At 45.2% G+C, this 23854-nt stretch overlaps 1 protein-coding gene across 10 annotated transcripts in view; it reads left to right on the forward strand.

The window, feature by feature from the left end:
* The window catches only part of CELF4 (CUGBP, Elav-like family member 4), an 860358-nt gene extending 839148 nt beyond the window's left edge, over window positions 1–21210 (forward strand). For 7 of the 10 annotated variants that reach the window (XM_019531828.1, XM_019531835.1, XM_019531831.1 and 4 more), the window contains exon 13: window positions 19794–21210. The gene's annotated coding sequence lies outside the window, so the exon portion shown is untranslated. Of the gene's footprint in view, window positions 1–17550; window positions 17639–19793 lie in introns of all 10 variants that reach the window. The other 3 variants (XR_002100356.1, XR_002100357.1, XM_019531829.1) reach the window with 3 other exon arrangements.
* The last annotated feature ends 2644 nt before the right edge of the window (window positions 21211–23854 follow it).

Consider the following 23854-nt stretch of genomic DNA (forward strand, 5'->3'; position numbering starts at 1 on the left):
AATATTTGGAACTTGTTCCTCCACAAAGCAGGGCAGCTATTCAGGAGTATTGCTGTGTTTGCACCTAAATGAGTCCGTGTAGGTTGCTAACAGATCCACGTTGGTTGTCATGGGAGTGCTAGAGCAGCACAATGCAATACAATAACATTTTATTTTATTTTAGAGAGAGATTTCCTCATTAAAATCTGTGTCCCCAAATGTTTTCTTGGTAAATAATGCAATTATGGAATAATTAAATAATAGCAGCTTCCCCAGCCTCAACTTTTGGTGTTCCAGTTGGTCCTGATACCCTGAAATAACCATCGTGAAGCTGGCTAGCTCATTTCACGACTGATCTCCCCTTTAGGTCTGGTTGAATTATTCCTATGGTGAAGGGGCTCCAGCCTTATTGCAGATGGGTAGCTTCACAACAGCTGCAAAACCTCAGTTGTGCCCTCTCTGAGGGTGTTAATCACAGCCAAGTGACAACCAAGGAAGCTCAGCCACATTTTTTTGTGGACCCAAAGGATTGGAGACATTACTGGCATAGATGGATCCTACAGCCTCCCAATCTAAGTAGAATGAGCTTCTGTTCCCTCAGTTTAAAAAAAAACACTTCCTTTAAGTAGATGAACTAGGGGTGGGCAAGCTCTTCTGGCACGTAGGGGGAGCAGGACACCAGCCCCTGTCACTGCCCCAGCCACTGCCACCACCGCTGCCCACGGTACAAAACTTCCTACTGCCTCCGAGCACCCTAATTTGAAGGCAGGAGCAAACTCACACACATTTGTATACACCATCAGGACATGACAAAAACATAGCCGGCCAGTGCATGAGCTATGGAGATAAAAATTAAGGGATAAAGGCATGGGGAAGAGAAAGATGCATCTGAGAGGACGTGGCTGAGCCTTGACATGAGATGCATCTCAAAGATGCATTTGAGATGATGCAGCTGAGATCTGACATGAGATGGAGAATTGGTGTTAGATGGAGATGCAGGCGCTGCAGAGGAGAAGGCTTGTGTACTACCAACACCAAGTCTATATGCAGGAGTGAACGTGATGAGATTCATAAGGAGGGCTAATGCAAATCCAAGGAGAGTTTTAAAAATTAGCAAGGTGGCAGCCCTCTGGAAATGAATGGAGGGCCAGCAGAGCTGTGTTTGGTTGACAGCGTTGTGGGCTTCTTGTGTAAGAGAAGGTAGCACCCTGCAAATGCTGTAGTCCTGAAGCGATCACAGGACTACTGGCTCCAAACATCGAGGTCATAGAGGCTGGGGACAGACGCATTTAATCAGATCATGTATAACACCCACCTGCTAACACAGATGTATAATTCCCCATCCCTTCCCTACCTATGGCTGAGAAAAGTATGAATGCAAAGTATGAAAAATGAAAAGTATGAAAAATCAGCAGCTGTGTAATCCAGGCAGGGCGGTTCCTCAGTGGCAGAGCTGCAGATGTAGGAGACACTCAAGAAGGAGCATTTGCAGGCAAGGGCAATATGGGCAGGGGAACGAATGTGACATCTGGGAGCAGGAAGGAGGAGAGGGGAGATGGCGTTCTCCTTACGGACGCTGCCCTTTGTCAAGAGTAGCGTGCTACCCTTGAAGCATTTAGCTAAAGGCAGGGTATCGGTGTCAGATACAAGCTTTGTCATGAGCTGGCAAAACAGTGACGATACGCAGTCAAGGCAGGTTCTGCCCTCCGGCCCTAAACGAGGGCGAGTTAGCAACAGGAGTAAAGCAAGGGACTGGAAACTCCCAGTAGCGTCCAAGTTCAGAGGATTTCAGTTCCACTAGTAACTTAGAGAGCTCCGGTGAGTTTTTCAGCATGCATCAGCAGGCTGGGGACGGCTGGGTCCTGCTGTGGCTGAAAGGAAGTTCTTCGGCGGCCCCGCAGAACCGTACAATGAAGCAGTATGGGGTGATGGCTTGTGCTTAAACTGGAGGCATAAAGGAAGGACAGCTAACAGACTCCATGAAATTTACTCTGCGGGGAAACGCTGCTGCCGGAGCTGGCAAGAATCTTAATCAAGGGTTGCAGAGTGCTCCATCACCGTGAGCACCTTAAATTGATGTCCTTATGGTTTGGAAGGCATATACAATCGGCTGCCCTAGAACACTGTTTCTCATTCACATGGTTATTTCCAGTGATATATCAAATGCAATAATTGCATGTTTGAATAATTCATGGACACAGCAACTTTGGCCAGATACAAGTGAATCTGAAAACTCTGGTCTCTGAAGTGTAGCGCAGAGCTGAGGGCTTCAGGTGTGGAGCCGGGCTTCTCGGCAGTCCTTCCTCTTCCTGCCCTCTGACTGCAGATGGGGAAAAAGAGGTTTTTGTTTCAAGTAAGTCCATTCTGCCACCGAGCTGGGCTTCACCAGACCCCTTTGGGAGGCTAGACAAGGAACCAGGGACCAGCTCCTCGGGTGGTGTAATTCTGCAGCTCTGTTGAACCCTACAGGGATGAAGTCGAGTGTGGTTACTCTGATTTACACTGACTGAGAGTTTGCCCCGGTTATTTTTGGCTTGACTCAAAACAACATCCTCTGGAGAGCATTTTAGTTGCAGACAAGAGCCTGTTGGGATATAAGCTCACCCTTTGGACCTTCTCTGGCCTTCCTTGATATTGGAAAGCCTAGGGAGTGGCCACAACCTCTCTTTGTTGAGATGGCGAGACCATGATGGGTTCCTACAGTTAAGTGACAGACCCTCTCAAGACAGGCAAGTTTCTTTGGGTAAATGTGATATACTTTATTAGACCAACTAAATAGTTAGGGGGGAAAAAAAGGGTTGAATTCTCTCCTTGGACAAGCTGTAAGGCTTTTGATTAGACACTCAAGTGGCTGCCTCCAGATGACAGGCTGTCTGTCCACGGCGGGGTATTTGTTTCTCCCGTTGCTCGTTAGAGCTCTTCTCTAGGTGGGCCACACCAGAACTAAGTAGCCTCTTCACCAGACCTTGCAAAAGTGTAATGAATGAAAGCTGCCCTGCATTTTGACCCCGTAACGATAAGCAGCAGGCATTTGATTTGATCAAAAAATACAGTCCCGTCACTGGTGAGAGCTTTGGTGTTTCAGGACAGACCCAAAGTTCAGGCAATCCGGTCCAGGACAGTTACTGCAGAGTTTTGCAAAATCCCGTTTTCATTTTTTCTGAGGCTGAAACTCTTCCGAAAGAAAATGGACTCTCGGATCTGCTTGATTTTTAAGGCTGGTTAAAGAGAAAGGGTCAGATTCTGAGTGGATGCATCCCTCTTCAAGCTGTGGGTTGGCAGTTCACTGCAATTTGGCTCCTTTTTTTTTCCTCCCATCTCTGAGGCTGCATTCTCCACTCGACTTCAGCCGTGCATTTCATTACTCTGTGAAGTACGACCCACAAATGCTTTTCATGCTCTGTGTTCCTCCTCTGTACAGCCTCCTTGCATGTCACATGTGGCTCCTTCATAGCCAAAAGGGTGTCGGGAGAGGAAAGAAGTGGGGGAAAATGCAATGTTTTTGTTCTTTCTCCAAATGTTTGGAGTGATAGTTGTAGGAGTAGCTCCTCGAAACACCAGTAACATTTAAATCAGAGGCCTTGCTTTTTACAATAGTGAGCTTCTGTTCAAACACATGTTGCTATCTAATTAGGAGATTCTTTAATGTAAGGACTGTTGAACCAGACCACACCGATAGCTCATTAGAGGCCAGGACAAGATGCTTTGGAGGCAGATGCGCTGAATCCAGAAGCAGGCTGTTGTGGCGTGACCTGCGCCCTGGGACACGCGCCTGTGAACCCTGTCTTGTCAATGCAGGGGACCGGGCTCGATGGCTTGAGAGACCCCGTCTGATCATGTTCCCTTGTAACCCGAATGACATGGCAAGGGAGGTGAATTGAGTTTTGTTTGGCTTAACGGCTTCGGGGCTGCGTAGCCTTGTGGTTTTGAAAGTCTGGTGGCACCACATTGGTGCGTGGACCCTTTCCTCCCTCAGTATTGCCCAGCTGGTTGCTCTTACTTAGTGGCTCAACTTTGGGCCCTTCTTGACCAACCTCCACTGTCTGCTTAAGGCTAAATTGAGATGAGCCTCTCCACCCATGTGCTTGAGACAGCTGCACCCAAAATCAATTCTTGCAATGGTCCAAAAATGCTGGGCTAGATCCTGAGCTGGTATAAATAGGGCTTTAATGCAGCCGTGCTGATTTATACGAGCTGAAAACCTGGCCTGGTGCATGGTGAAACTTTTTTTTTCTCCTTTGTGGCGAAGGACTGATTTATATGCAGGGAGCGAAAGTCATCTCTTGTTTCTGCATTATTAGATTTGGTTGCATCTTTGATCTCTCTCAGCATTTATGTGCTTAATATCCTGTTGTTGATCTGAGAGTGGCTAATGTAACCCTACTGACTTGTTTGCATTCTTCGGAGGTGGGATTTGTATCCGAGACAGACAGGCAGACAGACAGATTGATGAGCTGATCGATCGACGCATCCTGAATCTCATCCCTAGCTCTAAAGCGAGGAACTGTAACGAGCTGGCCCACTGTGTCACCAGTACAATCCTAAACCACAGGCCAGGAGAAGCTCCTTCTTGGAGATTTCAGACGGATTGTGTCCCTGTTTCCTTTGGCTCAAATCACACCGTGAGCCTTTGCAAACAGGTCACTAAGAACAGGTGACGGCTGCAAACCTTATCCCTTTGCCTCAATTCATTTGACAAGGGAAGGGGGGGGGCTTGGAAAAAGGCCAGCCCCGGTAAGCATAGCTGATCCCCTCTGCAGTGAGCGTGCAGAGAAAGAGAAGGGGAGATATGCATTTTGATTGCTTTGTTGTGCATTGGGGGAAGTGCTATTTGCAGTGACACAGGAGAAGATGAATCTCATGGCTTGTGTGTTGGGTAGGCATGGGAAAGACAGCAGTGATGTGTGTCCCCTGGCCAAGCTGGGGATTTTGCCCTCCATCTAAACAGTCAGAAGCAGAATGAGTTCTGTGCCTCTGGTACTATTATTTTTACCTGGGATAGCAGGGAGGGACATGGAGTGAAGAGCGAGTTAATGACACCCCCGTGTCATCCCAGAGGCGGACGCCGGCGCTGACTCCTAATGAACACAAACTGATTATGGTCATGACCAGAGGCAAGCCGTATCCATTTGTTTGTGCTCCGCAGAGTGGCGGGGATCCATGCTCCATCAGAATAATCCAATTGAACAAAATGATTCATATTAGCAAGCACATCTGTCTGAGGCCGGAGCAGAACCCCGGTGTTAGTTTAATAAATGACGTTCATTAAACTCGGCTGAAAATATAATCTGGAGAGACGGATGGGGTGAGCAGAGCAAAGAATAAGCAAAAGGAGTTGGCAATTATCAGATGTCATTTGTTCTACCGGGTACCGCAGGATTGGGGCTTGTTTGCTGAAATCTTAATTTCATTCTGCCGGGGAGGAATCCATCAGAGAAGCTCATGCCACAGCTCTGACTCTGGTTCCTCAGACCCCGTCAGCAAACGGGGCATTTTTCTTTTCCCTTATTTTCCAATGAAAGGGCTGTCAGAGGCCTCCGCGCTGAGTTAAACAGCTGTAAAGCCTGACAGAGGGCCCAAGGACCAGAGAGCTGGATGAAACAAAAGGCGCCACCTTTCCACCAAAAAGCTGCTTAGCAGAGTGGCTTGTGCTCAAGTGCAAACTGCAGGGTCAGCGCATGGTGATGGAGACTGCAGTCCTCTGTGGTTTTCGTGGGCAAAGAGACCCTCATTCACCATCAGCCACTGGCATCAGTGCAGGAAAGGCCCTGGATCAGGCAGAAGGCTCCCAGTCTGATCTGGGTGCATTTTATTCGCACCTTGCACAAGTGCCAAGTGTGGGAAGCAGTTCACTGGGCCATTGTTGTTGGCCCCCCAGGCACAGGCAGCTCCCACCATGCTCCAATGTTTTTACCAGCCGATTGACACAGACCCTACCCTCCATTGCTCCGGCCCCTTTATCCACAACCCGATTCTGTTTAGAGACCCACCGCACACTTCCTCGAGCCTGATCTCTGGGGTTGGATATGGCAGGTCCTGGGGCAGTTTCTTGACCCTTATTTCTGGCCTGTGTAAACCAGGCAGGTTGTGACCCTCTTCTGCATGGCACAGGCTGAAGCTGTCAGAGGGATGGGGGTACTGCAGAGCCCCCCACCCCTGCTGAAGCACTGGGAGCAGAGGAGCAGGCCACACAGTGCCTTCCCATCCAAACACGTCTCACAGCTACTTCCAGCTCAGCGAGTTACTTAATGTTCCCAGCCATAAAATGTTATTTGAAACAGTGAAACCGAAGGGCCGGCTTTTAGCAGCAAGCAGTTCCTGTTCCTCGTGAGGCAGAGCAGGGGTTTGCAAGCCCTGCTCCCGGGGATTTATGAGCTGTGCTCAGATATGGCTGAGCCCACTGTTTTTTACTTTGCCCGGCAGGGATTCAGATGGTCTTTGGTGCAGTCCAGAGCGATGTAGGGAAGGCTTCGATATTTATAGACTTGCCAGCCCAGCGCTCTAGTCCCAAACAGTCGGAAAAAATGAAAAGAATAATGGAAGAGAAGGGAAACCTTGACCCCTTCAGCTCTCAGCGTTGATTAGTTGGTTGGTGTCAGGACCCTTCTCTTGTTCAGGGCAGGCTGGCTGTGAAATGATTTTTTTTTTCCCTCCCCTCCTCTTTAATCTGTCTCCTGCAGTCCCCCGAGGGAAGGAGGAGCTGATACCTGCCTTTTGGTAGCTCAGAGCTAATGAACTAATGAGCTTTGAACACCATCAGGAAAGTGGTTTGTTCTGTGAGGCTATGAACAGGCATCACATTTGTCCCGGGAGGACGTCTTTGGTCCCCAGATCATACAGACACAGTGTCCAGCTTCGAGTGTAAACACAGTTGTATTTCCCCTGGGGCAAAGCCTTTTATGCTATGGCCAGACAAGCCCCATTTCCCACACTAAGCACCTATGAAGCATCTGAATGAACAGTTTGCCCCAGGACCATAGCAGCTAATCTGACTTAATTGTCACTCAAGCAGTATGTATAAATAACTGAAGTCCAAGCCCAGGACAGTCCATATATGCTGCATGCTGGATAAAATGCACTAACAATTTTTTTCCCGGGACATCCTGTTGAACCTCTGTAGGTTCCTGCCATTCCCCCCAGGAACAAGCCTGTAGGGCTGTGTGCTGTCGTTTGCTGCCTATTGGTGAAGGAGCAGCATGGAAGAGTGACATGTGTAAATGACTGTGATGCTCCTGTTTGGATCGGGGTCAAACCATGGGACAAGCAGTCCCGGGTCAAACGAGGCATCTGGTTGCAACCTGACCCTGGTGGGTAACATCACCTGCCACAGCTCAGGTCTAACCTGGCTGGAGGCAGGTCACTCTTAATGTCTAGGGAAGCCAAAGGCAGTTTGACTGCAGAAAGGAAGCCTGGAACTAGTGGCTCAGTCACGGGATATCAGTGGTCCCAGTGGCTGCCTAGCCCGACTTCAGATGAAATACAGTGGGATCAGTGCTGAGTTCCCCTGTACATGTGCAATGGGATGTGCTCTTCCAACTTCATGACACCTCCAAAGTTCATGGGAAACTCATGCAACTGCCTCCACTGAGGAAAATGCAAAAATATGGGTGCTGGGGGATGGCTCAGAGGTTGGGTTGGAATTAGCCTTTTAACTCCAGACAACTGGTCCAGCTCTCTTGCTGGACCAGAGGCCTTCCCTCCTGGCAGCTCCTTGGGACAGGTCCTTGTAAAATGAGGTTCTGGCTCTCAGCACCTCAAAAACAGGCACCTCCAAGGTGAGCCCCAATTCCCTCCTGAGTTGGTAGCACCATTGAAGAGTCCAAAAACTGAGTGTCTAGATCCTTAGCTCCCATCCACACCCAAGAGACAGTCCTTCTGAGGTCTTTCTGAGGTACACAAGGCCTTGCTCTAGCAAGATGTGTTGTAAAGATAAAAATCAGCATTGGCATGAAGATCATTTTTAAGAACCACCCCCTTTCCAACCTGGGGTAAAACTGCAAGAGAAACTCATCGGGTATAAGTCTACACATACATTCAAGCATGCCTAAATTTAATGCGCAGGTTAATGCAAGTTTAGGCAGGTGTCTACACATGCAGGCTTTAAAGCACATTAATGCTGTGTGTGGACTGTGTGGACTAAAGTTAGTCCCAAGTCAGTCCGTACACACACACATTAATACACTTTAACAAATCTACATGTGCATTAATGTGCTTTAAGTATTACGCCTAAATTTGATACCTGCATTAAATTTAGACATGTGCCCTAATGCATCTTAAATTTATGCTAACGTGCCTTAAAGCATCCCATGTAGATGCGCACATGAAGGACCAACTCACTTCAAAGCAGTGCTGAATGACCCCCGCGCTCAGCCATTTCAGTGGGATTAAAGTCCAGCTGAGGAAGGATAGGGCTCCAGGTGCTATTCTTGGCTTCACACAGGTCCTCTGAGGCAAGCGGTGTTCTCGCTCTTGCAATTATTTCCCAAGCTGTCAGTTGCAGACAATACTTTCCTACCTCAATACAGATCCTGCTGTGGCCCGGATCCCACGAATTTACAGGCCGAGGCAATGAAACCACTCACATCAGCAATATGAAAGGAAGTGTAGACTCACAATGTGAGGCTGGAACTTGAGAAACTCATGCCAGTTCACTGGTGTGCCACAGGCTTCTTGTGTCACTTGGTCAAGTCACTTAAACCCAGCTCCAAAGACGCCTTAACCAGATCTTTTGTTTAACTCAGAATGAAATGTTTTATTTGTGACCGGGGGGTGGACACAAAGTAAAGTTACACCCAAAACATGTTTTTCAAAGTGAAAAAAAAATTATAAGAACGTAAGATCTGCCATGTACTGGGTCAAACCATAGTCCATCTTGTCCAGTCATCTGTGTCACACAGCGGCGAAGAGCACAGGCTGAAAGGGAGAGTGAACTGGGTCTGGCCAGAGTTTTTTTCCCAGTCTTCCTCTCACTTTACCATCTAGGAAGTTTGGATTCAGAGGCCATACTCCTAACTCCCCTGCTCAATAGCTACTGATGCACCTTTTCTCCAAAAATGTGTCCAATCCCTTTTTATTTCAGCCAAAAGAATTGTGTGAATTCAGCAAAAAAAAAGGAAAAAATTTCAGGCTACTCAGACCTCGTTTTATTAGCCGCCAAAATGATTTGGACTGAAAAAAGCCTTTGTCTGGCTTTAGACGGAGGCCATAGCAATACCTTAGACAGAACAGTGACGTTGCTCACACTTGGAAATGTTTTTCAGATTGGGCACTAATTCATTACGGTTGTGATCTCAAAGTGCTCTCAAAGAAGATGGAGGTTCTCCAGGTGTTGTGCTTCGAGATCCTCAGACAAAACTTGCTACAAGGGCCTGAAGGATTCAGGCTGTCTTTTCCTAAAGTCCATCTCAGAGTCACAGCCTCCTTGATAAAAGAACCTTGTTTCAGAAATACCATAGAGAGCAAGGCTTCGGGATTTTTTTTTTTAACAAAAAATTAATAAAGTTTAATAATTAATAGGCCTATGAAAGCTTATTGAGCCATCTCGGGCTTTAATCAATTTGAAATATTTGGGGCACCAATTTTCACCTTACCGCTCCTAGCTGGAGGTGCATTAGAGTTTTAGTGCAATTAAGACGAAGGAGGAAATATTTTTAGTTAATTGCACCGTGCACCTTGAAGGTAATTTGAAGCTGCGGGCAAAAAAATAAAATATCAGAAGCCGTAATTGAGTATTGCAAGCTGGGAGCGTGTGGTGCTGGCTGCCTTGTGGTCTGGAGGGGGGCACGGGCCAGGAGGTACGGCGTGGCTTACTGAGCCCCTGGGAGATCGGGCTTGGGGGCAAGCAGAAACTGGGAGGCTTCTCTCCCCTGGGAATGATCCCATTAGCTGCTGGGGGCAGGAGATGCTGCGAGTGCCGTGCATGGCTGTGCGCAGGCTCTGAGACGAGCGCTGGCACCGGGCCATCTTGAAAAGGCCCTTGTTTTTGCCCTTCTTCCCGAGGGGGGTGTAAAACTGGGGAGTACTGGGCTACCCCAAAGCAAGCTAGGCAAATAATGGGCCCTGTCCTGCTCCCTGACCTCGGTGCCAGGGCAGTTCTTGCCCCTGTTGGAGTCAATGGGAGTTTTTACCGTGGGTATCAGACAGGAAGAGGACTAGGACCCTATCTGCTCCTATTGACTCAATAGAGTCCCTTTGCCCTGCACCCAGCCAACCTCAACCTACCCACTTCTTTCTTCCCCAGGCCCAGCAAGGCCCCTCTCTCCTTCCCCAGCTGTCCTTCCCCCATCCCTTCTCTTCTCCATCATCCAGAGGGTAGATTCCCACTTTCATGTTGCTTCCTTCAGCCTGTCCTGTTCAGGTGAGCTGAGCTCCCTGCTGGTCCTCAGCCTAAAGACACCCCTGGAAACCGGTCGCCTGGAAAGCAGGACATGCCAGGAGCCCAAACTGCATGGCAAGGCTGGGACCCACAACAGTAAAAGGGTCCCAACCAACCCTATGCATGTTTCGGCCCATCACACAGGTGGTGCAAAACCTCGGTCTGCGAGCAGAGTCCAAGCTAAGGGCTGGGCGCCGAGAGCACAACATGGTCTGGGGTATGAGCTGGGGCAGGAGCAGCCAACAAACCTGCTGCTTCTCTTCTGTGCAGGCTGGAGGACACGTGGGTACAGAGCCACACACAGTGTCCAGGGCACGTCCGTGGTTTATTCCTTCCACCAGCCCCTGTCTCTGCAACAGGTAGGGCAGAGCTCGCCCCTGCACTCATGGGGGTAGAGAGCCCCCCTGGCTGAGCTAATTCTCACCATCAACGCATCTGGCAAGCTGCTTCTGGCCATCACATTCAATGCAAGACCTGTATGACCAGAATGGAGCCAGGCCAAGATCCTGCAGGCACCAATGTTTTGGCACCAGGTAGGGATGGATTATCTGCCATAATCCATCCCGACCTGGGGACGAGGCATAGATTTTTATCAAGTCCCTTGAGATCCTGATATGAAAGCAGCTGCAGAGAGGGGAGGGGGACACCCTCTCCCTCTGCTTTAGCAACAAGCCTGGCATATGAAAAGCATCAGGGTCACCAGCGTTTCAATGAACCTGTGTCAATCCAGGGAAGTAAGAAGGACAAACTGAAGGGAAGCTCCATGGCTCACGTGCAGCTTCGCAATTAGGATTGTTTTTCAAGCGCAGACTGTGTTATTAGTAAAGCAACATTAGAAACAAAACCATCGTTGTGGTGCTCAGGAGGAAGCAAAACCGTGGCAGCTGCCATTGAACGCCCCGCCATCATAAAGCGCCTTTAGGAAGGGCTGAAAGGTAGCGCCTGGACAGCGTAATTTCGTCGCCCACCTTGTGTTCAGCAGCAGCAAAAGCCAGGACCCCGCATGCCCTGAGCCACGTCCTGGCCCGGCCAACTGATACTTGGGTACTTTGCAAAAACAGGAGCAGATGACTCCACTGTCCCAGCCAACGGGACGTTGTTTTGAATGTCTCCGGTGTTAAATAGTTGCTCGACTCTCCTGCCCGGAGAGCTGATGGCCACCATCAATGCACTGCAGTCACCGTGGTCCCGTTCAGTAAGGTGGTACAGTCTTTGCCGATACGTTTGCCGGTCCAGCCTTAGCTGCCACCGTGCCATGGTGTTCACAAGAGACTCCAAGAGCGCAGTAGTAATACTTGGCTGTACATTCGGAGTGAAATGTGCTCCCCATTTCCCCCTAGAGTGATGCCTGTCCCTGTCGGGCCTGTACGCCACCCAGTTAAGGTCTCTCACAGGTGGGCGGATGCAGGTAGGGAAGGTTTGCCCAAGTCAGGCAGCTTCTCTGCTTCTTCTCAGCTGAGGCCCACCTCGTATAAGCACCCTTTCTCCCAAGCACGCTCCTCACACTTGCATCCCACAAGATCCCCATACTGACCCAGCCCCAGGAGGCCTGGACTTTCTCCCATGCTAGCTTCTCCTGAGAAGTGCCTAAATCCCTGCTGTACCCAATGCCAGTGGCCCCAGATGTTCACCCCCCCTCTACCCAACCCCATCAGAAGTCCCTGTCTCTCTCCCCTATCCACCCTCATCGTGGCCCCTTCTCATGCCAAATTGTTCAATCCCTTCAACGAGCAAAACCTAAGACATTCCCACCACCCAGGCATGGCTCACCCAGGGAGCTGTGTCTCTCCAAAAGCCCTTTGTGTTCAGCGCACTGGATAAATAGATAAAGCAGAGGTGACCTAACAAGAGCCGCTTGACGTTTTTTTCATCAACGCTTTCTGGACAAAAAAAAAAAAAAACAACCTGAAAGCTTTCACCGAACAATCCCAATTTAGGAATTAAGAACCAAAGAATTCACTCACAATCCTGAAATACCTCTGTTCATTGTTTTGCTTTTCAAATCCTCACTCCTGCACCTTGCTATAAAAAAAAAAATCAACCTTTTCTTAGTTGTACAAAAGCAGCAAAAAGACTGATTTTTGTAACCCGATTTTTGGTCGAGGTGTCTCGTTGGAAAGTCAGAAGATATCCATGGGAAAAAATAATGACAATTTTCTAAATCAACATAAATGCTAAGTTTTAAAGCATCATTTTGGTAGCTACAGTTTGATTTATTTTTTTGGAGAAAGAAAGAGAGAGAGAGAGAGAAAAGCATTATTTAGCTCCTCCTCAATTTATAGATGAAAAAACTATGGGAAAGAGGTGAACTGTCTTAAATAGAGGGAAAGGAGAGGACTCAAGAGTGCTAGGCTTCTGTGTCCCTCTTGAGACTGCCTTCGGTCTGTGTCTATCTGTACGTGTTTACCTGTCTCCATTTATGTGTCTGTGTAGCTGCAGTACAAGTGGACACATAGATACAGTATGTGCGTATGCGCATACATGTATGCAAAGATATATGTAGTTTCCTGCTTTTTTTTACTTAAATTTGTGACAACAATGCTTTACTTCATTTCCTTACAATAAATCCATTGCCTTACATGTGAATGAAGGGAACGTGGTAGCGACACCTCTTGGCTGATACAAATAGCTAGTCTGTTCAGCTCCAGTCCCCAACACTGGTATGCAGCTCTTCCAGCACCTTGGACTCCCCGCTTCCCAATGTGCGTGCTCTGCAGTGAGCACCCCCATGGGGCAACACCAGCAGCTGTTTTCCTAGTGCTTGTGTCAGGCAGGAAAGACTTCTGCTTCCTAAGCTCAGCTTCTAGGTAGTGCAAGCACTGAGCGCAGCTGGCATATGCCAGCAAAGGAAATACTGGGGTATTAGGGTGGAGACAGTGTCAGATTTAGCAAGAACAGGGTACAGGATGGCAAAAAAAGCAAGAGAAACAGAAAGAGAAATGTTGCCTGGGCTCAACAGCAATAGACTTAAAGAGTTGGCAGGGAGGAGGTGGGCTACAACCCTTGGGCATGCATTTCCAAATGCATACGCACACTTTGGGGGAAAACCACCACAAAGGTAATGGTCACATTCCTGGGAATGCCTACACAGTCACACTGTCTCTCTCACTCTCTCATACAGACCCAGAAACATTGGCCATTGGGCATCTGACAAACATCATGGAAAACATTTACTTCTTCACATTGGAATATATCTATATCTATATCTATATATTCCAAGGAGTGTGTGTATACACACACACCTAATATACATTGTGCAAATGTACAGTAAGTACGCACACACACATATATATTTGGGTATACATATATTGAAAAATATGTTTAATTTAATATGACTATGTAAATTTTAATTTGTGTGTAGACATACATACATACATAACATACGTATGTGTATGTAATTTCTATATATATGCATAGTGTATATTAGGTATTTAGAATACACATTTAGATTCAGTATGGGTGTGTGGATAGATAGATAGATAGATAGATAGATAGATAATCTCCTGAGGTCCCTTCCAACCCTATTTTTCTACATTTCTATGATTCTGATACACACACACACACACACTTATTATACAGTTACGTGCACAATTTCTGTCCCTTGTTCATGCAGAGCCATGTGGGTATATAATGCACGGACTGCAGCCCTGCAATACCATTCATTCATATAAAATCCTGCAGCCCTGCAGAGTCGCAATGGAGGGGACTCACAGGAGAGAGAGAGTGTGTACATACTATGTAGATATGTATATATAGAGAGAAAATTTGCTTATTTGAGAGAAAAAAATTAAGAGTGTAAGCTAATTGTATCATCAACTTTAATTTACATAGGTGCGCACATGCATGTGGGCAATTTGTAGCTGGAACACATTGCATTTTTATGTGTATACACATGTATGTGTATGCACGCATACATGCATGCATATATGTATTCATTAGCGCGTGTACCTACACGTATATACATGTATACATTTACGTGCTTGAGTGCTTGAAGCAGAGTCAGAGAGTTTGGGGAACCTCTGAAGGGACTGTCAGAGCAGGACATCGTGGGCAGGGTGATAGGGTGGGAAGCTGACCCTCACAGTCCTGCTCTGCATGGCTCAGAGGAAAGGGAGAAGACGCCAAGGGCTGAACCCTGCAAGGGGGAGTGCATAACCCAGCCTTTCCTGCACACACACTTATGGGAGTGAGGCTGTGAAACAGCCTGGATGAACCAGCCGTCTCTGCCCTCCTTGCTTCCACAGCCTGTGTTCATTTATGATGACAAGCTGCTGCTTGGAGTCAGTGGGGCAGGGTTTGGCTTAGGGCTGGGATTTCCCACTGGCCATTGCGGAGTGGGTGGGATGTGGGGGGGTGCCAGTTATACCAGCACTATCTCCTGATCATCTTACACACCCACACCCCCACCACGAACACCAGTGTAAATAGCTCCACAGGGCACGGGGCAATTGTGGTTCAGAAAGCACAGCTCTCTCGCTGGATCCAGCTCTTGACTAGGTCCCTGTCCAGTCTCAGGTGGCTTTCCCACAGTGTAAATATAGTCAGGCTAGGTACAGACATTCAACAAAGCCCGAGGGGGAATAAGTCTAAGTTACATGGCTTTCTGTAAGCAGCGTAGTTTAGAAGAATAGTGAACAGAGCGCACGTTCGCCCTTCAGTGGGGGCGCAAATCTTAGACTGGGCTCTGCCATCTTTTAAACCAGTTTTGTGTGCCAAACTTCTGTTCTGTTACAAGTATAGACCAGTTTCCAATCACTTACACCAGCAAAAGTATAATGTCTGTACCTGCCCTAAGTACTTAACGGTGCAGCAGCTGTGTGGATCAGATGTTAGCCTGTCTGGTGGGAGTACTGTTCCCTCTCCCAAAGTGCCAGAGGTCCCATTTCCATGGCAGGTCATCTCCTTGTCTTCGTAACCTTAATATCCTGGCTCCCACATTGGATGGCTCTTACCTTAGAGAGACCCAAAGTGTGTGCCTGTTTCCAGATCTGATGTCAAGAATTGCCGGGAGGTGTTGTGCATTTGTTTCCTGTTCCTTGAATGAGGGGAAACGCCTTTCTCAAACCACTCAGGTCAAAAGCCTGTCCATAGAGCATCGAGCGGGCATGAACAAGCCAAACAAGTATTTTCCCCCAGTAACACACAAGAGAAAGATGTGACCCAGAGCATTTCCAACCACCCCTGATTCCCCATCTACACATTTACACCTGAGTCAACTGGAAATAACCTTCGGTACAATCCCAGGAGTCTCAAATGACTAGGTCTGGATCCATAGCAAGACACTGTAACCCACTTAAGCAGCCTTACGTCACATCATGCTAAGGACCAGGCTGTAAGCTTGCATTCCCACCAGGCTGGATGGGTTGGCAGATGGGGTGGGAGAAGGAGAACTAAGATTTGGTCCAGTTCTCCTGCCTGTCCACATCCACCCACCTGCAGCAATCTGTATTGATATCTGTAGCAAGCCCCATAGAGGAAGCAAGCTCCTTCTTCCCTTTAATCTTTGGCACAAGGGACCCTTAAGAGTCCAATATGGGTAGTGCTGACATTATAAGAGTCACTGTGGTACCCATGAGCCAGCGGCCTTCCTACCAGTGCTAGCATGGATGGGAGACAGATTGTATCTTGACACTCCCTTGCTGGATGAATACAGGAGAAAGGGATTGGAAGCAGATGCACCTTGGAAAGGTTCAAGTCTGCCTTCAGATTCTCCAGGTCAAAAGGTTTTCATCCTGACTGTGTTTGAGACACAACAGGGCCAGGTCATGACCTCTGCTACACCCCTCTCAATGCAGAAAACCCAGCAGAGTTGGTCCAGACTTACCCATGCTGGAATGGACATCAGAAGCTGGTTGGCACTGTTTCAAGGGAGGTCCACCTCTATCCTGTAGCATCAACTCCTGGCGTTGAACCATAGCTAATAGAAGGCATGGCGGCCGGCGGCCTTCCAGGGCCAGAGCCTCATGATACATGCCCGCAAAGGGACATCTCGGTTGCAGTGACTTTTCAGGAGTAGGTTGGTGCTGGTAAGCAATCCCCCTGTCTTTGAGACAGGAGGACCAGTACAAGCAGGGGTGGGCCACGGAGCCCACTCCAGGCCTCACCGTGGGCAGCGACTCTTAAGAACTCGATGCTAGTTGTGCTTTTTCACGCTAAATTCCCAAGGCAAGTCAAGGCACGTGTTGCCTGACGGGGAAGCTCTGAAGTCTAGGGGCATTTCGTGTTTCCTAGACAAGGGGATCAGTCCCACGAAATGGGGTTGGAGCTCTTTTGTGTTTCATAAGCCAAATCCAAAGGACAAGGGAGTCAGTTCCCCTTTATTTTTCTTAGAGATGCTGCTCAAAACACCGCTGTACTGCTGCAGCCCCCCCACCTCTGCTTCCCGTTCCTTTCGGGCCTTGCTGCCATTTGGAGCGGACCATCGTGTGGCATCCCCCCCACCCTCCCCATCAAGGGCTGTATGCCAATAAGCACCAATTGCTTGTTCTCATTAACCTCCATCCGTTACTTCTCCATGACTCCAGCTTGTCAGGTGCGGACGGAGCAGCGTAGAAGTCCATGAGAGGCTCTGAGAGGGCTTTGACTCGGTCCCTTAGCAGTGTGCACCCTCCCCGGAGGCTGCGGGCGGTGTGGGGAAGAGGCCGGTTTTAACAAAGCCGCTCGCGTCAGCAGCAAATGTCTTTTCCAGATTTTGCAAAACGATCTGTGTCTGCTCTCATCCATTCAATGCCCGCTGTCCTCAGCAGCCACTGCATAATGTTCTGTTACTGTTCTCTGTTGATCATGTGTCCACATAACCGTGTGTGTATTACGTGTGTGTCTTTGGCTAGGCCTCTTCCATTATTCTTTTACTTTTCTCCCTCCCCTTTTGGTTCTTTTTTTTTTCCTTTCTGTTCATTTTGTTTTGTTGATTTTTTTTTTTCCGGTTGTCGGGAGGGTTTTGCTTTCTTTCTTTCTTTTTGCTCTTATTTTGTCCGTATCGTTTAATTGCAAATATTTTCATTAGAGCTTTTTGACTGATGCTGTGTTTGGTCCTTTATTATTATTATTATTATTATTAATTATTATTATTATTTTTGATATATCTTCTTTTCCCCACCTTTCCCTTTTTCCACACTATATATAAATATATATATATATATAAAAAATCTTTTCTTCTTTTGTCATTCAATCAAATTCCAACAAAACCAACCAAGAGCCAGTCAAATCCACCACAGTCTCGCGCTGAGCTAGGAAAAAAGTTCACGTAATGACATGAAAGTGGAGAATACAGTCCCCCAGTCCGTAAGTTCAAATCAACTCGAAGTTGAAAGTGTGACATGATGGCGTCATGTAACAAGCTAAGAATTGGTTGCATGACATGCCGTCAAGTTTCGTGGAGGTGCCGTGATTGAAGCATTTTTCTTGGATGTTGTATCAGTTGATGATTGGCCAGTCATGATCACATGTGCCTTCTTTGACTTTGTGCTGCCACAATTTTTTGCTGTGCTCATTTTCGTTTCGTTTGGTGCTTGCAGTGGTTTTTTTTTTCTTTATTTGTCATTTAATTTCTTGTCAGCATTTTATGCTTCTTTAGATGTCACGTAGAAGGAAAAAAAAAAAAGATGGATTCCTAATTCTTTAGAAAAAAATGGGATTATTATAACGGTACAAATCATTTACCAAAAAATATATACTGAAAAAAAAAAACCGAGAAAAGAAAATGCGTGGTTGATTTTTTTGCACTTAAAAATCTTGTGATTTTATTTTTTTTCCGGAGAATTGGGGGCCTTTTTCAATTGACACCTTTTTTTCCCCTTAGGCTATTTCAAATCACTCTCCAAAATTAAAAACTGTAAATAAGAGTAAGCATAGTTGGAAAACTATAGCAATCCAAAAAAGCAACCTAGAGAAAAACCTCTTGTGTGCCTTTGCAAGAATTTCTAAATCTGAAGGGTCTGTGTTGCAGCAACTTCTGCCAAATTAATTGGTTGGGGGAGATAACGGGATTGTATTGAGGGGGACAAAAATAATCCTGATCAAAAAGCAAAATGCATCTTTTTGTTTACAACTGAAAAAGGGTCCTTGACGAGTGTTTTCTTTTCTTTTTTTATTCTCTTATTCTTATTATTTTTGGTGTCGTAATTGTTTAGACTGCTGTGTACGGTTTGCTGTTTGTTGAACCAACAGTGTGAAAAACCTGCCAGCATGGATTGATATTCCGCATGACACTTTTCCACCAGAGTGGACCTTTTGCAGTTTCTAAGTTTCTTGATGTAATAAATCACCGAGTGTATAAGAAGAACCTGCTTGCTAGAAAGAGATAAGAGCTAATCCGTAATGATTAAGCATCCTACTTAAATGTCAAGCCTAGTCAGATCATGATTACATTTTTTTTAAATAACTTTTTTTTTTATTTAAGAAATGTTAGCTTTACCTTTTCTTTTTTTTTTTATTTTGCAAAAAGTTTATTCAGGCTGATTTTTTTTTCTTTTACCTCCTATAAAATTGCCTGTTCAAAGCGTTACTTCCTGACATTCATAAAGGAACATACATCATTGGCAGCTATTTCTCTACATAAAGTCCATACATCACTGGCAACAGCACCCTGTTAAAACGTAGCACAATTTTTCCTTGATGCCTTACCCACTGCAAAATCCCATGAAGCAAGATTGTAATCTGGCATTGTAAAAGTGGCACTTAAAAGGAAAAAAAAAGTAGTAAAATGTATATATCTGTACATATACACATACATACATTTACGCTATATAGGTATCTTTATATCTATGTATAGTTACAGATATATTGTCATTATTATTTATTAAGCAGAAGAAGCAGATGTATTTTTTTCTCTATCATGATCATGACTATCTTGTTCACACTAGGTGTGTCTACACGTGCAGTTAATGTGATGGAATAAATTCTGGTGCAATTTCAGCTGGAGTAAAGTCATCCCAACATCACCGTCTACACATGCATTTAAGTGCAGTAACTTACTCCTCTGTCAGATAGTGCCTGTATCTGACAGGTCTATCCTACACAGGAGTAAATGAATTTACTGCGCCCTAATTGCAGTGCACATGCAGACAGTGATGCTTTACTGTGCAGTAAATTGTTTGACTGTGCAGTAAAGGGCACGTGCAGATGCGCCCACTGATTCAGTTCCCAAGGAAGTCCAAGGGAGCCTTTCTCGTGACTTCAGTGGGAGCAAGATCATCCCTGCTACTTGAAAAAAGGAAAACTCAGAGCCCCATCCTGTCCCCATTGAACCTGACAACCAAACATGCATACACAATTCAACAGGAACAGGATCTGGCCATAAAAAAGAACAGGCTTATATTTCTTTTTTATATTTCGGTCTATGTTCTTTTCTTTATCCTTATCCCCGGCCCTTGTATTTGATTTTATTTTGATTTCCCCATTTTGATTTAATTTGCAATGATCTTCTTCATTTTTTTAGGGCAGCTGCTGAATGGGCCACATTTAGAAAATTAAATATATATATATATATATTAAAAAAGCGGGAACTGTTGGATTACACCTTTGACATATCAGCAAATATCAATCAAGCTGAAGACTTCAGACCTATTCTCTCTTTGATTGTTTAGACTGTAACATTTCTTCAAGAAAAGTATCACGTCTGCTGACTTGGAAGGACGCGCGCTTGAAACAAACAAACAAACAAACAAAGTAAATCAGAAAAGGAGCAAGATCAACCAGGATTTCTGAAGAGAGACTGATATCACCACAGCGGCTTTTCTTCAAACAGGAAATGCAAACCTGGATACTGAAAAAGGAGTGCCTGCTTGTCACCAAGGATGCGGCTACCATGTTTGACCCCATGGTAACGGTCACTGAGCATCTTTATCTGTCATTCCTTAGCTATATAGGGACCAAAGGACAAAACTTTTTATCGCAGACTTGTAGCTGTATGTAAAATATGGAAATTCTTTCCTTTTCTCTGAGCTGTTCCTAAAACAGTTTTTGAGAGCAATTATATGAAATATGTAAAAATTAAAAAAAAATGCTTAAATGCTTTTAAAACGGCAAGATAATAGTTCTTTGATACTTTGGGAGGTTCTTTGGTTATACATTAATTAGAGTCTATGAAACTTTCATATGGTTTTCTGTATAATACGTAAGGATCGCACTGGTAATGGCAGGTAAGATGGATATCTGTGAAAAGCAAAAAAAAAAAAGTAAATAAATACATAAATAAATACATAAAAAGGCATAGAAAAGAGAAAGGAAAGATGGTGGATATTAAAAACAAAACAAAACAAAAAGGGTTTGTAAATGCTTCTAACTCTCCCCATTTAAAAATCCTAATAGTTGTACAGAATTTAAAAAAAAAAAAAGAAAAAGTTTAAAATACCTATATAATAGAAAAAAAAATTAGAGAACAAAAAAAACACAAAAAAGCAAAAAAAAAAATAATAATAATAATACATAGAAGTTAGCGTTAATGCTAAAAACAAAGATGTTGTAGAACTGTAATTTTTGTAGAGTTTAGATTGAGCATAAATTCCTACTCTGCCAATTGCTGTTGGATGCTGTTATTTATTGAGGAGAAAGAGGAGAGAAATGGCTATTTTGGCAGCTTTTTTAACTGCAAGCATTCCAGCTATTAAAAACAATAAATGAAACAAAACTCGATTCTTGTAGACAATGCAAATGGGAAAAAAAAAAACAGCTGTCTTTTTATCAGACGTTAGTTCTAACTTGAACAACAAAACACAGCTAAACGCTTCATGTCTTCATGATCTGCTGTCCGCAAACTCCCATCATCCTATGCTTCAGTAGCTTCCATATTTGCTCTAGAAACCGTCAGGGCAAGGGTTTAGCCTAGAACCTTAATCTTAAAAAATAAAAAAAAATAAAAAAATAAAAATAAAAAAATAAAACAAAAAAAATCTCTTTGAAGAATTTCTGAAACTGTTTACAAGGAATTTTGAAAAACAGGGGGATGTTTAAAAAAAAAGATGCTGGCTCTGTTTTTCTGTAAATAAATTTGCATATTTTGTAGGACTTTTAATTGTAATGATAGAGAAAAAAACAAGGAAAACTATTTAATGAAAGCACGATATTTATCTTTGGTAAATGACTTTAGAGCAGTTAAAAAAAATAAGACATTGCTTTAAAAAAATCTGACTCAGAAAAAAAAACAATGAATTATTTAAGAACATATATTTTAAAGGATATCATATTTCTTCAGATTTATTTTCACAGTCTTAAAACTTGATTTGCCTCATCTCATTTGTTTTTCGTTGAATGAAGAAGAGTGTGGTGGCTGTTTCCGATTCTTGATTTGATCTCACTTGGGTTTTAGGTGTGTTTCTTTGCTTTTATTTTATTTTTATCTTTTTAATTTCCTGACTGACATTTTATCCTAATCCTGGATGCCTTCTTTTTTTTTTTTTTCTTTTTTTTTGCCTTTTTTTTTATTCGTTCTGTATTATTTTTTACTCCCCAGAGGGCCTGGCCTTCCCGCCCACGCTCTGGCAAAGCACCCACTGGGTTTCTGTGGGTGTTTCACTTGAGTAAGGACAGCAGGACTGAGCCCACAGCTAGGAAGTACAGATGTGTAATGCAGCTGCAGTTCCATATAACTGCTCTTTCACTCTCAATTCCCTAAAACTCCTTGTAATCTTCTGTAATTATTGAATGACGCTTTCCAGCTTAGCCCTAAATAAAGCACAGTTTAAAAAAAAAATGCCATGTTCTTTACTTCTTGATGACTTTTCCTTAATGTGTTTGCTTTGAGAACAAAATGAATCTATTTCGACTCTTTCATTAATATACATTGTTTGAGTATCAGAACAAATCCCTTTGTTATATAAAACATATCTCATTGGATTGAATTAATGACACTGTTTCATTTAATGTCTGCTTGATATTCCACTGTGGTTTACCTTAAACCTAGTAGGTTAGAAGATCAAATAATGGTACATACAAATTAGAGTCGTTGCAGCTCCTATTTGAAGCCTGTTGCTTGATTTCACGCTCGTGGTTTTTTCATGCTGGTAGGGGAGAGGCCAAAGCTCAGGACATTGCTCCTTTATCTGCCTGGAGACAATTCAGCACCATTCACTAGCTGCTGCTGCTGGGGTGGGGATGCTTAATTTTTTCCTGAGCAGCCTTTGTATCTCTTCTCCTGAATGGTCCTTATATGCCGGTGACAGAACTGCTGCACCGACCACAGGTCTGGGAGTCAGGAGACCTTAAACAGACTGCGACCCTAGACAAAGTTAAACCACAGTAGCTCCAGCTATAAATGGGACCCACAACTCTCTCATGCCTGGGGCTGATAGGTGTAAATGGGAAGTATCACTTTTCAGCCTCTTGGAGGCTCAGATCAGGTGCATCTACACATGCACTTTAATGTGCACTAGCCTATTTTAATGCACATTAAAGCATCACAAAAAACCCATGCTCTTTAGCTAATGCACATTAAAAAAGGCTAATGCATATTTCTCGAGTACTTTGCAATGGAGGCAGTAGACTTAATGCGCATTACCTAAAGCACATGAATTGAATGTGTAGACATGCTCAAGTTTTGTTACTAGTGGCTATTCCTGGGTCCATTAGGGGCAAGAGGAAGATGACATGTGAATGGGAAGCAGGGAACCATTAATTTCTTCTCTGCCTTCTGGCACCAAAATCACCCTGTGGAGGAAGGGGTGTATGATAGACTGCAAAGTCTTTCACCTCCCTGATCCCTGCCTCAAATCTAATGCAGGAGAAACTGGGTCAGTGGGACTCAGTGTCCCATAAGCAGCTGTTCACTTTGGGCAAACCCATCCACACATCTTGCAGGCCCACATCTGGCAAACCCATCCACACATCTGGTTGGAGAACAGATTCAGTAGCAAGAGAAGATCTCTCTTCTCCACGTGGTGATCCAGTGAAAGGCTGGAGCTATGGCCCAGACACCTCTCAGAGGCTTCAGCAAGGGGACACCCATCCTTGCATCCCATGTGGTCCTTTTATATCATTGGCCAACCAGCAACTTCTCCCCCTTCCTACACTAAGGATTACCAGTGGGTGGGTGTCTCCACTCCTGCCCAGCCATGCAAAACCGGGTGACAGGAGAGCCCCCGCCCCCCCATTTCCATAACCACCCACCGGCCGCCTCACTCCCCCTCAAGTAATGACCACACCGAGAGATGTAAAACACCACCTCCCCAGCCACAGAAAAGGCCTTTTCCAAAAACGCTGTTAACAGGGGAAGCTGAGGATGCTATAGCTCAGCTGGTGACATGGACACACCAGCGGTGGCATTGGAAGACAGTTGCCTTTTCCATTTCTTTTTCACTAGCTCTTTTTCCCCCTGTATTTTATGGATCACTTCTGCCCTGACGCGATCCCTCACATTTCCTTGACCACTTACAAACGCCACCTCACTGCCTCTCCCACAGGGCATCTCGTTTGTGTGGCCATTGCTGTTGCTTTGGGACTGTGTGATCTAACAGACAAAGCAAGAGCAACAGCGTCAACCAAGCAGCATGGTCCCTATTTCAG

This window comes from Crocodylus porosus, unplaced genomic scaffold (genome assembly GCF_001723895.1).
Source record: "Crocodylus porosus isolate Cpor-Errol unplaced genomic scaffold, CroPor_comp1, whole genome shotgun sequence".
NCBI lineage: Eukaryota > Metazoa > Chordata > Crocodylia > Crocodylidae > Crocodylus > Crocodylus porosus.